The sequence below is a fragment of the Symphalangus syndactylus genome, chromosome 24, assembly GCF_028878055.3.
Source record: "Symphalangus syndactylus isolate Jambi chromosome 24, NHGRI_mSymSyn1-v2.1_pri, whole genome shotgun sequence".
Taxonomy (NCBI): Eukaryota; Metazoa; Chordata; class Mammalia; order Primates; family Hylobatidae; genus Symphalangus; species Symphalangus syndactylus.
In genome coordinates this window covers 62420149-62433223 of record NC_072446.2, presented here as the reverse complement: position 1 = coordinate 62433223, position 13075 = coordinate 62420149, and the positions used below count along the sequence as shown (strand labels likewise).

The 13075-nt window shown below is 43.8% G+C and overlaps 1 long non-coding RNA gene across 1 annotated transcript in view; it reads right to left on the bottom strand.

The window, feature by feature from the left end:
* The window catches only part of LOC134735902 (uncharacterized), a 51015-nt gene extending 38488 nt beyond the window's left edge, over positions 1-12527 (bottom strand). The window contains exon 1 of the long non-coding RNA XR_010119490.1: positions 12378-12527. This is a non-coding gene — a long non-coding RNA (uncharacterized lncRNA). The remainder of the gene's footprint in view (positions 1-12377) is intronic.
* Positions 12528-13075: the final 548 nt, after the last annotated feature.

Genomic DNA, 13075 nt, shown 5'->3' with positions numbered 1-13075 from the left:
AGTTACCAAAATCAGAAAATTAACATCAATTGATTCATTACTATTACCTAAGTGATAAACTTTATTCCAATTTCGCTAGTTGTCCTGCTAATCTCCCTATTCTGGTCCCAAATCCCATTGAAGATCACATGTCGCATTCAGTTTTTATGTCTCTTTAGACTGCTTTAATTTAGGGCTGTTACTCAATCCTTCATTTTTCACGACCTTGGCACTTCTAAAAGTCAGTTATTTCGGGCCAGTTATTTTGTAGACTATCTTTCAGTTTGAGATATCTCTTCTTAGAAAATGACCTCTCACACACCTCTGACCAGATTTCTGGAAGGGTATTGAGGTTCTACACTTGTAAGCAAATGTATGCTCAGGGGAAAAATAGTGAAATTATGCCAAATAAATACTTAATTCTTCTACAGTTTAGGAACGTACTGAAAAATGAGGCCTCATGCAACTGATCTTTTGAGGCCTATATGAGTCTGAAATGTATATGAGTCTGAAATGTATATGAGTTTGAAATGCCTTTTCAAAGCAATCAAGTAGTGTGCAATCAATTACAAAAAAAAAAAAAAAAAAAAAACCCCAGAAAAATGAACTCAAATGGCTTAAGCCACAAAGAAGATTTATTGGCATACATAACTGAGAAATCTGGCGGTAAGTTGAACTTCAGGCAAATGTTGACCCAGGTCCCCCTGAGTCTTTCAACCTTAACTTTACCTGCCACAGTGTTGGCTTCACCTCAGGGATGGCTCTCTATATGGTCACAAGGTGGTTATCAATAAAACTGGGGCAACATGCCCTCTCATCCACATCCAGAACATCATAACCCAGTCACTAGGGCCCCCAGATGAAATGCACTAATTGCCTTAAACCACCTGCTATCCTGAGCCAAGAATAGAACCACTGTCACCCAAATCACATATGGGGTGCTGCTAGGAAGAGAAAAGGAGAAATGGATGCTATATTGATATGGTTTGACTGTGTCCCCACTCAAATCTCATCTTGAATTCCCACATGTTATGAGAGGGACCCGGTGGGAGGTAATTAAATCATGGGGGTGGGTCTTTCCCATGTTGTTCTCATGATAGTGAGTAAGTCTTATGAGATCTAATGGTTTTGTTTTTTGTTTTTTGTTTTTTTTTTTGAGATGGAGTCTCACTCTGTGAGACTGGAGTGCAGTAGTTTGATCTTGGCTCACTGCAAGCTCTGCCTCCTGGGTTCACATCTTTCTCCTGCCTTAGCCTCCTGAGTAGCTGGGACTACAGGCACCCACCACCACGCCCAGCTAATTTTTTGTATTTTTAGTAGAGACGGGCTTTCACCATGTTAGCCAGGATGGTCTCGATCTCCTGACCTGGTGATCCACCTGCCTCGGCCTCCCAAAGTGCTGGGATTACAGGTGTGAGCCACTGTGCCCGGCCGACATCTAATGGTTTTAAAAAAGGGAGTTTCCCTGCACAAGCTCTCTCCTCTTGTCTGCTGCCATGTGAGATACGTCTTTCACCTTCCACCATGATTGTGAGGCCTCCCCAGCCATGTGGAACTATAAGTCCGTTAAACCTTTCTCTTTTGTAAATTGCCCAGTCTCAAGTATGTCTTTATCAGCAGCATGAAAATGGACTAATACATAGGTAGACAATTAACTATGTCTCCACGGGCTGGAATCCTTAGTGGTAGAATTGCAGACAAGTGTACATACAGGGCAGGAGATTCTGTGCCCATTGTTCCAATGGATGCTCAATACTAAGATGGACTCAGCAGGAAGGTCAGAAATAACACAGTCTGGAAGAAATTAGGCATGAAAACTGGGAGAAGGTGGTCTGTATTGCTTTAGTATAACACTGTCTTTGGTGGGCATTTAGACCTATGCACTCACAAGTGTGTTCTGTGCAACATCGAATAATGATAGGCACCATTTGAAATATGGGTCTTCAAGCAGACAAGTTTGAGAAATGTTACCTCCCATCAAACATATCTGTGCCTCAGGCCACATCTCCTCAGCCCATAGTTTTACTCCAGCCATTGCTATGGCAACCAGCCATGGGCAGGTACCTCATCTCAGCCACACCATGTTCCTCTTGTTTTCTGCCTCAGGGCTTCTTTGTCACTGCAGGCTGGGATGCCTTCAGGAGTCTGTTGAGTGCTTCTGATGCATGCACAATCCTGGGCATGTGAAAGAGGTAACATCTAAGGGGAAAGCTTTGATAAATGTGGGATAGAGCCAATGAACAATTTCTCAGCTGGGTGTGGTGGCTCACGCTTGTAACCCCAGCACTTTGGGAGGCCAATGTAGGCAAATCACCTGAGGTCAGGAGTTTGAGACCAGCCTGACCAACATGGCAGAACCCCATCTCTACTAAAAATACAAAACATTAGCCAGGTGTGGTGGCGGGCACCTGTAATCCCAGCTACTCAGGAGGCTGAGGCAGGAGAATTGCTTGAACCTGGGAGGTGGAGGTTACAGTGAGCTGAGACCGCACCACTGCACTCCAGCCTGGGCGACAAGAGCAAAACTCCATCTCGGAAAAAAAAAAAAAGAAAAAGAAAAGAGAGAGAGAGAGAAAGACAGAAGGAAGGAAGGAAGGAAGGAAGGAAGGAAGGAAGGAAGGAAGGAAGGAAGGAAGGAAGGAAGGAAAAGAAAGAAAATTTCTCTCAGGTAGAACTTCTGAGGTGCATCCTACACAGCTCCTCCATGGAGCACTATCCATGTAGAGCCCTACAGTGGTTATCGACTCAAAAGCACACCCTTGGATTGGCTTTTTTTTTTTCTTTCTCTTTTCTGCTCTTCCTGCTCCTCAGGATCACTTTAAAAACAAAACATCCAGGCACAGTGGCTCATGCCTATAATTCCAGCACTTTGGGAGGCTGAGGTGGGCAGATGACCTGAGGTCAGGAGTTGGAGACCAGCCTGGTCCAACTTGGTGAAGCCCTGTCTCTACTAAAAATACAAAAATTAGCTGGGTGTGGTGGCACACGCCTGTAATCCCAGCTACTAGGGAGGCTGAGGCAGGATAATTGCTCGAACCTGGGAGGTGGAGATTGCAGTGAGCCAAGATTGTGCCACTGGACTCCAGCCTGGGTGACAGAATAAGACTCCGTCTTTAAATAAATAAATAAATAAATAAATACATACATACATACATACATACGGAGCCAGGCATGGTGGCTCACACCTGTAATCCTAGCACTTTGAGAGATCAAGGCACGTGGATCACTTGAGTCCAGGAATTTGAGACCAGCCTGGGCAACATGGTGAAACCCTGTCTCTACCAAAATACAAAAATTAGCCCGGTGTGGTGGTGCATGCCTATAGTCCTAGCTACTTGTGAGGCTGAGGTGGAAGGATCACTCGAGCCCAGGAGGCAGAGATTGCAGCAAAATGAGATCTTGCTGCTGAACTCCAGCCTGGGTGACAATCAGACCCTATCTCAAAAAAAAACAAAAACAAAAACCAGGTCAGGCCATATCTGTAATCCCAGCACTTTAGGAGGCCAAAGTGGGAGAACTTGAGCACAGGAGTTTGAGACCAGCCTGGGCAACATAGTAAGACACTATCTAAAGAATTAGAGAATGAGCTGGGTGTGGTGGCATGTTCCTGCAGTCCCAGCTACTTGGGGGTGTGGGCTGAGGTGGGAGGATCTCTTGAGCCAGGGAGGTCGAGGCTGCAGTGAGCTGTGATTGTGCCACTGCACTCCAGCGTGGGTGGCAGAGCAAGACCCTGTCTCCAAACAAAACTACTTGCATACAAACACTTGTCTCGGGCTGTACTTTCTAGAGTAACCTAGATTAAGACTCCAGATGAAACAATTAGTTATTCTAGTGCAGACTTCTCTAAGTCCCTATTGTTTAATGGACAGCAGTGATACTCTAAAATTGTTTATAGTATATAGTATTCTCTAAATTTTTGACATTGCAATACTTTTTCTTTCATGAACATTTTGTGATGCCAGTGTTCTGTAGACACATTTTGGGCAAGATTGGCCTGGACTGAACACCCTGGGTCTCACATGATGTGATTGTAGCAGCTGTCTCCAAGAATGAACCCTAATGAGCCATTCCTGGTAGCCATGGCTACCATTCCCCATTCTCACATTAAATCTCGGCTGGCCTGGGACTTGTGTCAGCCAATGGAATGAAAATAAATAACACTGCAGGCCCGGCCTTTAAGACAACTGGCAATTCCCACTTTCTCCTTCTGGGAATACTTACCTTTGGGAGCCTTGGGTTACCACTTAAGAAATCTGGCTGCTCTGTGCCGGGCATGGTGGCTCACGCCTGTAATCCTAGCACTTTGGGAGGCTGAGGCAGTTGGATCACGAGGTTGGGAGTTTGAGACCAGCCTGAGCAACTTGGAGAAACCCGTCTCTACTAAAAATACAAAATTAACCGGGCATGGTGGCACATGCCAGTAATCCCAGCTACTCAGGAGGCTGAGGCAGGAGAATCACTTGAACCCGGGAGGTGGAGGTTGCGGTGATCCAATATCGTGCCATTGCACTATAGCCTGGGTAATAAGAGTGAAACTCCATCTCAAAAAAAAAAAAGAAAAGAAAGAAAGAAATCTGGATCCTAGAAGACAGGCCCTGAGACAACAGAGAGGGAAAGAGATGCAGCTTCTCAGCATCCCAAGCTGAATTTCCAGATGGCTCTGGTCTTAGCCACATCTCACTGTAAACCAAGCCAGACCAGAGGAACTGTCCAGCTAAGGCTACTCAACATATAGAAACTTAAGTATAATAACACGTTTATTGTTTTAAGCCACTAAGTTTTGTGGTGGTTTGTAATATATTGCAGTAGATAACAGAAACAGTGGTAGAATAGAGCTTGGAACTGTCTGCTTTTGAGCTCTCAATATGGAGTCCTAAAACAGGGAATTGGGTACAAATGCTTCAGCCTTTGATTTTTTGCTTGGATGATTTCCTGCTTCTCTTAGTGTCACCTATTAATCTATTTCGTGGGATTTTCTTTCTATTAAAATTTTACTACAAAAACATGAGTCTCCCTCTTAGCTACTGCCGAAGGGAGATGAAATCTGCTTTGAGATTCAGATCTTTCCACCTATTTTTCATGGTTTCTGGCCTCCCAGTGTTCTCTCCAAACTTCTGGTAGCAGTTCTTTGAGGAATCAACCATTTCTGCTTTTAGTGAATGTGCCCAGTCCACCCTGGCTCAATTGGGGAATTTTGGGCACACAGGTCTGGCCAATCAGAGCTTCCCTTTCCCGAGCCACAGTGATTAGAGATGGCAATGATCCAAGATAACCAAGCTATATCAGACTCTGCTTTAATGACTGAAAAATAAACATTTTATCTTCCACTGGAATTGGGGTATGAATAGCTAAGCAACAAAACACACATAATCTTCATATACATTGAGCCGACACAGCCCACACTGTAGATTAAAGCTAGACCTCTCTTAAAAGCCAGAGGTGTATATTCAATGGTTTGCTTGACATCTCCATTTACATGTCAAATAGGTGCTACAACTTACTGTGTCCAAAAAGCAACTCCTGGTATTCACACATCCCAAATATGCTTTTCCAATAGTCTTTTCGATCCCATAAATGGCTCCCCCATTGACCGGAACTATGGAGTTATCCTTGATTCTTCTCATTTCACATCCAATCCATCAGAAAACTGCTTCTGCTTTCCCCTCAAAGAACATCCAAATCCAATTATTTTTCATTGCCTCCACTATCCTGTTACAATCCTTCATTTTTTCTTGCATAGATTATTCCATTAGTACATATTATTTATCTGTTTATTTATGCCCTCTCCTATCACTAGTATATAAGTTCTATGAATATTCCCAGGAATGTAAGAATGTAAATTCCATGGATTTTGTTAATGCAGCTATGTGTTTAGTCACTGTTTTAAACACAATGCTTTGTTCACTGTACCTCTGGTGCCTCTAACAATGATTAACACATATAAGATGTTCAATAAAGACTTGTTAATTCAATTAATAAAAATACACAGAAGAGAGGGGTTAGATCATAGAGAGAGACAAAGTACTATTGTCATAGTTTGAGCTCCTTGATCCAACGGAACCTAAAGACCTATGCTGGGCTTTATGATTGCATGAGCCAATACACTCTCATTTTTTATTGGGCCAGTTTTGAGTTGGATTTCTAGGAAAAACTTGCAGCTGGAAGAACCCTGATACACTAAATGTCCTTGAACTTATTTCTCAAGCAATAAAACGGTAGAACTTTTACTATCTTCTCAGCCTACCTCAATAGATCTGTTAACATTTGTGAGGCTCAAATGAGTAACTATATATGGAAGCACATTGCTGACTTGAACATAATTCTGCTAATGTGTGAGCTATTGTTACTCACAACTATGTAAATAATAAGATCTTATCATTGAAAGGAAAATTAGACTAGGAAACTGAAATCTTACAAGTTATCAAAAAAATTACTTTGCCTGCCAAAGTGGTACTCTAAACAACCATGAAAGCCCGTTCAGGTTTTCCAGGGATAGAAAACAGCACAGCTCCACCGAGTAGACTTAAAGGGATGACAGAGAACCAGGAATACAGCTGCTTGACAAGTTTTAAAAGAGAAGAAGGTAATGGTGGTAGTGCGTGTTTTACAGAGGGCTGGTGGTGGGGGGTAGGGGTGGGGGTGGGGGAGACTTAAAGACAACCATGCCCAGACCTCTTCCTTTTACAGAAGAGGCCTAGAAATTGTCAGTTCCTTGTTCAAGATCCCAGAGCCACTTTAGTGGCAGGTTTGGGATCAGAAACCCAAGTCTCCTGGCTTCCAATCCCATACTCTTTCCCGTATACCACGAATATACAGTTTCACTCTTTTGATTTTTTTTCTTTGTTTTTTCTTCCTCTAAATTTTTGGAGATAAATTTTAGCTTTGGAGATAAAATTTGAAGTCTCCTCCATTTCAATATTTGACCTATGGAACAATTCGTAGACAGAGGATGGAAAGAGAGAGGAAAAGTCTTAGTCCAGTATTGCAAAGTTTTCTTGCCCAAGAAAATCTCAATAGTTCAAGCTGTTGGCTGCCATCTATGCTTCAAAGGCCTTAAACTCTTTCTTCCAAAGTATTTTGGCTTTGAGATCTTTAAATTGTGTTGGTCTTTAATTAGTTCCTAAAGGCCTTTTTATAAACACTGAACAACAAAAGAAGAAGAGGGGCCGGGCACGGTGGCTCACGCCTGGAATCCCAGCACTTTGGGAGGCCAAGGCGGGCGGATCACGAAGTCAGGAGATCGAGACCATCCTAGCTAACACGGTGAAACCCTGTCTCTACTAAAAATACAAAAAAAACATTATCCAGGCGTGGCAGTTGGCGCCTGTAGTCCCAGCTACTGGGGAGGCTGAGGCAGGAGAATGGCGTGAACCCGGGAGGCGGAGCTTGCAGTGAGCTGAGATCGCGCCACTGCACTCCAGCTTGGGCGACAGAGCGAGACTCCGTCTCAAAAAAAGAAAAAGAAGAGGAGGAAAATCAACTTTCAATGCAAAAGGGAAAAACATCTACACAACAGTGTGAAATGTGAGGACTGCATCACTGGGGGCGGGGGGCAGTTGAGTGAAGAGAGGAGGTCAGAGGAACGTGTGAAGATCTGGGGTCCACTCTTCATGGAGCTGTTTCCAGGATAAGGATCTGCCCTTGGGAAAATTGTAAAAGGGGTGCACAGGCTTTGATGCCCCAGCCTCTGCCTTCTGTGACCTTTCCATAGCCACCATCACCACCTTGCTCTATATGTTCTCACTTCTGGCTCCCAATCTCTTCATTCCTTTTGAAACAGCAAAGAGATTGGCCAAGTTGGCAGCTGTATGCAGATCTGAAGCTCAGAAGAGATACCTGAGTCATTCACGTATTGAGGATCACTGCAGCTACAGGGAGCTATTTCATTCAGGGTCACCCATTTCTGAAGCAGCCCATATCCAGTGACTTAGATGCTGGAGTACAAAAGCGCAACATCTCAGCGGGACTGGGGACAACGCTGAAGGCCCATTCTGGCTTCTGAGCTTCTCATACACTGGCTGACTCTGTGATTAGCCCTGCATTGCTGTCTATCCTTGCTCCTTTCCCCTCCTCTCCTCAGGCATTGAATTCAAGCCCACTCCCCAATAAACATCTTGCACACTAAACTCCATCTCAGTGTCTGCTTCTCAGGGAACCCAGCCTATGGAATGCGCTCCTTCATCTCACTCTTGTTTCTTTCTTTTTTTTTTTTTTTTTGAGACAGAGTCTCATTCTGTCACCAGGCTGGAGTGCAGTGGTGCAACCTCGGCTCACTGCAACCTCCACCTCCTGGGTTCAAGCGATTCTCCTGCCTCAGCCTCCTGAATAGCTGGGACTACAGGTGTGTGCCACCACGCCCACCTAATTTTTGTATTTTTAGTAGAGACAGGGTTTCACCACGTTGGCCAGGATGGTCTCGATCTCTTGACCTCGTGATCCGCCTACTCGGCCTCCCAAAGTCCTGGGATTACAGGCGTGAGCCACTCTTGTTTCATCTACACTCCTGGGTTTCCTATTTCCTAATGGCCTGATGGCACCTCCACCCACTTTCCCCAGAACTAACTTGATAACCTGTTCTTTTCAGGGTTTTCCAGAATCTGCCATGCCAGCCATTTTGTTGGACTCATCACCAGGAAACACACTCCAATTACCTGCTGAATTCTACTAGCAGAGGTTCTATCTTTTGGATCATGACATTTGAACCTTGGGATGGGGCAAGAACCAGATCCTCTGTCTGAGCTGGATGAACAGAAAGAATGTATGTTGGTAGCATACTGAAATAGCCATTGGGTCCCCTGGAATGAGGTCATCACAATCCAAGACAGAAGATATGGTGCAGCACCTGTATGTGTGCACAGGCATTGCTTGAAATTCTGTGACTGAGCCTTTGAACTGCTGAATCATTGCTGAAATACCAGAGAGGGCACTGTATAGTTAGGTGCATGGATGAAACTTAGATGGGAAAGAAGATATGTAGTTTTTTTTCAAAACTGACTGCTTTTTGCACGGATTCATTCAAGTTTTCAATTTTGTCATCGCTTCTCTACTTGTAAATAGATATATGCTCACATTATTTTATTATTATTTATTTTCTTACTAATGTTTAATTATTTTAAATTAATTTATAATTTGTCCACAGACAACTCACTTTCTCCGTTGAGTTTTATTTTTTTACAGATAGGGTCTCACTCTGTTGTCCAGGCTGGAATGCAGTGGCACAGTCATAGCTCACTGCTACCTCAAACTGCTGGCCTCAAGAGATCCTCCCGCCTCAGACTCCTGAGCAGCAAAGTAGCAAGGTATGCACTACTATGCCTGGCTAATTCTTTGTATTTTGTTGTAGAGACAGGGTCTTTTTATATTGTCTCGAACTTCTGGCTTCAAGCAATTGTCCCACCTTGTCCTCCCAAAGAGCTGGGATTACAGGAATAAATAGTTATATTTACGTATTTATTATTATTATTATTGAGACGGAGTCTCACTGTGTCACCAGGCTGGAGTGCAGTGGCGCGATCTCAGCCCACTGCAACCTCTATCTCCCGGGTTCAAGTGATTCTTCTGCCTCAGCCTCCCGAGTAGCTGGGATTACAGGCATCTGCCACCACACCCAACTAATTTTGTATCCTTAGTAAAGACAGGATTTCATCATGTTGGCCAGGCTGGTCTCGAACTCTTGACCTCAGGTGATCCACCAGCCTCAGTCCCCCAAAGTGCTGGGATTACAGGCATGAGCCACCACGCCCGGCTAACGAGTTATTTTTATAAAGTGTCCTGTCAACTACTTCTTTGGTTTGGTTTTCGGGAAGTAGATATTTGTTGATTTAATATATAAAAGTATTCAGAAGAGAGTGGTTAGACTATGGTGCTAATATCATGGTTTGAATTCCTGAATCCCACCTAACTTGAAGAACTATGCTATGATTTGAATGCCCCCTTCAAGCATCATGTTGAAATTTAATTGCCGGCTGGGTACGGTGGCTCACACCTGTAATCCCAGTGCTTTGGGAGGCCGAGGTGGGTGGATCACCTGAGGTCAGGAGTTTGTGATCAGCCTGGCCAAAATGGTGAAACCCCGCCTCTACTAACAATATAAAAATTAGCTGGGCATGGTGGCAGGTGCCTGTAATCCCAGCTACTTGGGAGGCTGAGGCAGGAGAATTGCTTGAACCCGGGAGGCAGAGGTTGCAGTAAGCCAAGACTGCGCCATTGCACTCCAGTCTGGGCAACAAGAGCGAAACCCTGTCTCAAAAAAAAAAAAAAAAAAAAAAAAAGGAAAGAAAGAAAGAAATTTAACTGCCAACGCGATGGTATTGGGAGGTGAGGTTTTTGGTTTTGTTTTTGAAACAGAGTCTCGCTCTGTTGCCCAGGCTGGAGTGCAATGGCATGATCTCAGCTCACTGCAACCTCCGCCTCCCAGGTTCAAGCAATTCTCTTGCCTCGGCCTCTGGAGGTGAACTTTTTAAGAGGTAATTGGGTTATGAGGGCTCCACCCTCATGAATGGACTAATGTCATTATTGTGTGAGTGGGTTAGTTTTCATGGGAGTGGGCTCCTGATAAAAGGATAAATTCAACCTGATTTCTCTCTGTCTCATTCTCACCCTCTCCTGCCCTTCAGCCCTCCACCATGGATGTGGCCCTCACCAGATGCCATCAGCATCCTTCGGACTTTCCAGCCTCCAAAACTTAAGTCGAATAATCTTCTATTGTGTCTAAATTACCTGGCTTCAGGCATTCTGTTATAGCAACACAAAACAGACTAAGACAACCTATCCCTGAGCTTTTTAGTTACATGTGCCAATATGTTCTCTTTTGCTTGTGCCAGTTTGAGTTGGATTTTAAATAAAAGAACTTGCACGTGGCGTTGGGAAAGTCACTAAATGTTTCTAAACTTGTTTCTCAAGCAGCAAAATGGTAAAACTATAAACCCAGCCTACCTCCTATGTAGCAGACACAAACATACTCCCCTGAGCATTTCTATCACAGTGTAGGCTCACCTAAATTTCAGCAACCAACTTCTCAAATCTCTTCGGCTGAAGACTTCTTGGCTACACCAGATTCTGCTTCACTCTACTGGCAGTCAGACAAGCTCCTGAGCAGCCCTCAAATAATGTTACATCAATAGCCCAGCTTCCTTAGCCCTCAGGTGTGATCACTTCAAAGTGGTTGTTCTGTGCTCTCTGCCAGAACATCCTAGCAGGATTAAGCCCTAGTTGCCCACAGTGGTAACCTGCCTATCAACAAACACATCCTTTGTTGCCTTTCTTCTCTTCCCTGACACACTCCCCTACTCCTTTACTGGTGCTTCCTGGAATCTCATTGTAAACAGACTACTGCCACTCAGATTCCTATCTCAGGGTCTGCTTCTAAGGGAGCAAAACTAAAGAAAGTTACACCTTTCCAATGCTTGGTAAACACAAATCTCTGTGTGATTTGCCTGTGATCAGGACATGGCTGAGTTGTCACTGGTAGAAGTGGTTTAAACTCAAGTCATCAATGCACATTTACAAGCATGAAAGCTGTGATGGCTAGTCTCATGATGAATTAATATTGTTAAGCTCTTCATTTTATTCCATACACAATCGTGTTGCTTTAAAAATAACTCTTCAATGGATTCTGTAGATAGATGAATAAAGCACCTGTAAACATAATCTTGCCTTAAAACAGCTGAAAGTATGTGCACCTTTATAGAATCAATTGCATAAACAGCACTGGTATGAATGAAGCTGGAATATATTTCCACACAATGATTGAGAGCTCCACAGAACATGTTGCAATGGTGGAAAAGTATTTTCTATGGGTTAGAAAGGCGCCTGCACATGGAAGGATGAGAAATGAGATGACTCATAAGGAGCCAACTCTCAAGTCTTAAAACCAACTTCATCCAACACCAGACTTTGTGTGGCAACCACAGCCCCAAAACAAAGAGGAAACACCTTATGTTCCCAGTGTGGGAGGACTGCTGGGCCCCACTGGTCTTATCGGTGACACCTGCACTCCCAGCTGGGGAGAATTACTGGTAATGTCATCTTCAAAAGCATAGCACAGCAAACACAGCACAAAGAAGCACCAGAAATGTGGGCTGAAGGGGTTGGTGGGTTGATTAGCTGACCAGTGTGTTCAGGGAGCTGGACGAGAGCGATCATGTCCTCTGTTTCCCGTGCTGGTGGCCACAGCTCTCATCTTAGCAACAACCCATCACTGGCAAGGTGGTTTGAGAACTTCCTCTTTTGTCCCATCTTCTCACCCTTCCCCCATTCTGCTGCTCTTCCCCCAAACCACACATTTAGGGTTCACTTGACACGGCAGTGGCTTGTTATAATTTCTTACTCCATTCATGCTGCTAAAAAAAAATGCCTGAGACTGGATAATTTATAAAGAACAGAAATGTATTTCTCACAATTCTGGAAGCTGGGAAGTCCAAGATCAAGGCTTGGCATCTGGTCTGGTGAGAATCTTCCTATTGCGTCCTCACGTGGCAGAAGGCTGAAGGGCAAGCTCGCCGAGCACTCTGTGAAGCCCCTTCTGTAAGGGCCTTAACACTGTTCATGAGGAAGGAACTCCCATTGCCTAATTACCTCTGAAAGCCCCACCTTTAATACCATCACATTGGTAACACCTGAATTTTGGAGGTGACACATTAAGACCATAGCATGATTTATATTTTGCATGCCCCTCCCTCTCAATTCCCACCATTATTCAAAGAATTAAAGAATACCAGAGGTGCAGCCTCCTCAAAAATAAAATAATAATATGAATATGTATATAAACATACACACATACTAGATAGGTGTATATATATATATATATATATGGAGAGAAAGAGAAAGAGAGAGAAAAAAAGAAAGAAGAAGAGAGACAGAGAGAGAAAGAAGGAAAGAGACACACAGAGAGAAAGAGACAGAGAAAGAGAGAGACAGAAAGAAAGAGAGACAGAGAGGAAGAAAGAGAGAGACAAAGAAAGAAAGAAGAAAGAGACAGAGAGAAAGAAGGAAAGAGACACAGAGAGAAAAAGAGACAGAGATAAAGAGAGAAAGAGAGATGGAGAGAAAGAGACAGAGACAGAGAGAGAGACAAAGAAAGAAAGAGAAAGAGAAA